A 4,821-nucleotide genomic window follows, 5' to 3' on the forward strand; every position below is an offset into this window, starting at 1 on the left:
AACTTGCAGATCGAGGGCGCTTTCATCATCCACCATTTTTCTAAGGAGTTCTGTTATTAATATTTGACAATAAATTACATGATAGGCGATGTGTTCACCCTTTGTTCACTGTTCATTTTTGTTATGGAAAATGCTGAAATAACATTAAAATTGACATTTATTCTCACTTTTTTGACATAGATGTATGTATGGAACCATATATGCTTTTCATCGAGATACAAGTAAAAGGCATATATGAGTGTGCACCTCAACATAAGAATTGTGAGAATCTATGTCAATTAAAATTTTTTTTTTTTTTTTTGCTAGCCCAAGAAGTATCCCTACCTTTCGTGAGACTAATCTACCAGAGCCGCACGCACCATCCAATACTATGTCAAGTGTTACGAAATTTATGTAGCAACATTTCTATGGAGGGTCATGTAGAGATTCGAAGACACGACTTCAGGAGCAAACCCAATTGCTCCTTATCATCTCAGTTAATTTTAATGTTACTCCAGCACGGCTATTTCGTTATTAATGAAATATTGGATTGCAAATTTTCCATATATATATATATATTGGATTACACGATATATTCTATTTTAGCATTTAGTGCTGGGGTTTATGGCCTAGTAACAAAGTTCGGATTTGGTAATTATTTGGTGGGGGCTTCAATTCAATTAATTCAGATAAGTACGTGAAAGTTTCATAAAAACCATCAAATTTTTTTAAGAAAGTTAGAATGATGTTTTAGATTTCTTTCCAATACCCATCATCTTTGTAAAACCCCAAATCTTTAATTTGTATCTCGAGGAAAAATAAATAGTGGAATTTTAAGAAAATCTTGAAAGTGGGACTTAGGGTAAAATTATAGGACCTTGTTCTGATCATTTTTAATGGAATTTGACCTCACCATTGGATTCAAAATGATCAAAAAATATAGTTTAGCCTGTAAGCACGCTCAAATGCTAGTCCGAATATAAAAGTTGCAAAATCCTCGATAACCGGGTCGGACCAAGCTAAAACAGTGACTTTTTGTTAGAGGAATAACTTTTAAAATTTGATCATATCATTGGGTTTATAACGAAAAATTATTCGACATAGACTATTTATTTGTCATTTTTGGAGATCAGGAAGTTGAATTATCGCCAAAAACGAAAACGACATCAAGTTTATGGGTCAAGTCAGGCCAAAAATGTAAATTTTTGATTGAGACATAATTTGTAGAAATTGACTACACCATTAGATCCGGAACGAAAAATTAGATGAAATAGAGTATTCATTTGTCAGTTTTGGATTCCGGATGATCAAGTTATCATCGATCAAAACAATAGGCGAAATACCGATTTCGTCCTAACTTTTATATTAAAAAAAAAAAATTTAATTTTTTATATATAACTCATCTTCCCCAACTCACTCGTCCTTACAGCATAATAAACGAAAAAATAAAAAATAAAAAAAATTTGTTTTTCCTCCGATTCTTCCACCTCAGATCTTTCACAAACGGCTCGCCGTCGATGATCGACGCAGAAGGGAGAAATGTCCGCAGCTTCGACATCTACAAAACCCACCCAACCTTTCTTCGTTTCACTTTCTATTTCACCCGATATCGTCAAAAATCAGCCGTATTTGGATACGAAAATTTTGAAACTTTGACCTCGGATTTCGTCCGTTTCGGGGTCAAACCGTCTTTCGACGCAGAAGGGAGAAACGTCCGCAGCCTCATTCTCTACACAAGCCAATCAAATTCCTTCCGTTTTCTCGTCTTTTTCACCCCGTATAGTCAAAAATCAGCCGTATTTTTATACGGAGATTTTCGTAACTTCGACCTCGGTTTTCATCGATTTCGGGGTCAAACCGTCTTTCGCCGTAGAAGGGAGAAGAGACGAGCACATAGAGATCTTCAAAACCACCGGGCCGGTTTTGAAAATCAGCCACTTCGAAGTTCGATCCGTCTCGATTTCCGCGCCGTTCGCCTCGATTTCCGTGCACGTGCTTCAATTCCGTCGCCTAGTGATTGTAAGGAACTCTCAATTTCTATTAGTAATCATAGATTGTGAAAATTACATTTAGGATTTTATTGGAAAAATTTGGATGTATTTCCGAAATATAGAATTCTTTGTTTATTTCAAAATTCACGCCAGAAATTGCATGTTTGATATGTTTAATTGTATTTTTAACAAATTATACGTGGGTAGAGTATTTTAACGGGTTATTGCCATAAATTGGGTCTTGTGCACTGCTCGGACCCCGTTTTGATATGAAATTTGTATTTTTTTTCAATATTATTGATAGAAATAAATTGTATAGTTGAAAAATGTGATTTAATATTCAATGAACTCATATTGAGTTGATGAATATCAGAAAATGGATATTTTATGAAGAGATTGAAAACTGTAAAAGTCGAAAAAAGGGAAAAAGGGTATGAAACGGTAAAATGTCAGAGTCACACCCGAGGGGTGATGTCTGCATTTTACGTTGTTGTGTTGTATGCAGGTTGGTGAACGGATATCCAGGGATAATGTTACTGGTTGCATGTTTATTTACTTTCTGTTAGCGCGAGGCGCTCTGTTATGTTATTTATTTTAGGCCGGGTGGCCACACTTGCATGGTAGGAAACTGGATATCTATTCTCAACCTTGTATTGTTAATTTCTCTTTTGTTTTCAAATGAAAATAATATATATAAGTAGCTATTTTGTGAGCTGTTAAAGAGTTTGTGAATGCCTGAAGGGATAGTGCATCATATCATCCGGAGTGGTGTACTATCCTGGGATGTACGGTAGGGACCACCAAACTCATACGTGGTATGGGACGCGTATGAGAGTGGAGTCACAACTGGAATCCGGGTTTATTCCTCTCTATCTTTACCAGTGAACTTGTAATGTAAAGGTGGTCGTATACGAATGGTTTGTATATTTGGGAATCACATGCACGCCTGATAGGCATAGACGAAGATGATTAGTCAGTGATCACTAACAATCTATAGTAGTCGAACGTTCTGACACATCGAAAAGAGACCCATTGCTTACGGTCACGTCAAACGGCCAGCCTGAGCCGGATAAATGGTCAACCAAGCGTGGTAAACAGCGACCAGCCACAAAATCAGGAACTAAAAGCCAGAGAAATTGTAACATCATGTCCCGACTGGGAGCGATCCAGTCGTGAATCCCAACACTCTAATTCCAATACTCCACCATTGTGTATTATGTATCTGTTGCTTATTTTGATATATAAAATGAAATGCATGTTTATTATTTCCATTTGATCAATTAGATTTGTATAAAAAGAAAATGTTATAGTGAGTACCGCTGATCGATGTAATGTGAGTTTTAAAATGTTTAGTTGCTCATCCCTGGCTATATATACCAGTTAATCGTAGGTTTCTTCTGTAAAACTTTGTTTATTTTAAAATGATTCAGTATGTTTATTCGTTCATGTTAGGAGAGGTTATTGGCAGAAATTGTTGCTTCCTTACTGGGTAACCATTGTTACTCACCCTTTCCTTCTCCATTTTTTTTAGTTTCAGATCTGAAGCTTGGCGAAACAAGTGTAGAACAAGAGCGAGGATCATCTGGTTGGTCAGATAGACAACCAGAGTCCGTCACCTGGTAAGTATTAGGGCTATACCCCCTAGTGGTGTCAGTTTCTCCAGGTAGTCTTATGGATTCTGTCTTGAGTGTTAGGAATTATGTTAGAGTGAGGAATTTTGTATAATCCTGTATATAATTTTTCTTCTTCCGCACTCTGATCTATCGGACATTATTAGACGTATATAGGCTTCCGCTAGTATTATATTTTATTTGTTATATGCAGGATTGTATGTCGTTTTATCAGGTGCAGGTTGAATCGCCTTGGAATGCTAACATAAACAGAGGAGACCATGCCGAAATTTCGAGGTGCCACCTCGTACCTTGAAATCTGACATGGGGATTTGTGTTAGTGTTCGGCGGGGGGCCACAGATGGTATCAGAGCATAGTATTAGATCCGTATGGGATACTGATCTGCTATGTTTTGAAGAATTAGCTTATACCACATATATTAGAGCGATAATCATAGAGTGTCACTAGGAATTCGGTATCCGAGCTCATTAGTAATTCCGTATTGGAATTATGAGTTCTTCCGTGTCTAGATGTTTATAGAGCCTTGTAAGCCTAAGATAGGATTCTAAGTTTATTCTTTAGTAATGGAAATGGAGTCCATTACTAAGTTCCAATCTATGATAGTAATTCATAGTTACGTAAGAGTAGCTTTGGCCTTATTATGATAAGTGCCTTAATACGGATGAACATAAGCTAGAGGAATGGATAAGGTAGAGGCCAAAACGCAACAGAGACAAGATAGGTTCTGGATCAGACATTTGACCTGATATCACAACTAATATCATTCATCGGATAGGTGGCTGAGTCTCATGACAAGTTTAGAGAAGAAATATGAATAATGCAACCACCAACACCTCGAAGCCAAATGGAAGGAAGGCAATTAGCGACAAACAGTTACGAAACTAACAAATTTATAGGAAAATAACAATAAGTGGGGAGTGATATTATAGACATACCAACTCAATGGATGGAAGAATATCATAAGAAATAACATATACTATTAAATCAGTCGAAAGAAAGAGTTGTGGTATATTATGAATGTGGCAAATCGGGACATAAAGGAGAACAATGTTTGGGTCAATATCACTTGATTAAGGATGCGTGCTTCCAAAAAATGCTAGACAAACCAATTGAAGGAACAATAAGGCCACCAGATTTAAATAAAGTTAATAACGTATTTGTGCCATCCTGAACAGATAAGACTAGTGATCGGAAGTGAGAGATGGTACAAGACTTACCA

At 36.6% G+C, this 4,821-nt stretch overlaps 1 long non-coding RNA gene across 1 annotated transcript; it reads left to right on the top strand.

Annotated features, from left to right (window-relative positions):
- The first annotated feature begins 1,410 nt into the window (after nucleotides 1-1,410).
- LOC147400238 (uncharacterized) lies at nucleotides 1,411-3,773 on the top strand. The gene is made up of 2 exons (XR_015179536.1): nucleotides 1,411-1,998; nucleotides 3,502-3,773. It is a non-coding gene; the product is annotated as an uncharacterized LOC147400238 (long non-coding RNA).
- The last annotated feature ends 1,048 nt before the right edge of the window (nucleotides 3,774-4,821 follow it).

The sequence above is a fragment of the Akebia trifoliata genome, chromosome 6 (genome assembly GCF_017979445.1).
Source record: "Akebia trifoliata isolate Shusen 1 chromosome 6, ASM1797944v1, whole genome shotgun sequence".
NCBI classification, from domain to species: domain Eukaryota; kingdom Viridiplantae; phylum Streptophyta; class Magnoliopsida; order Ranunculales; family Lardizabalaceae; genus Akebia; species Akebia trifoliata.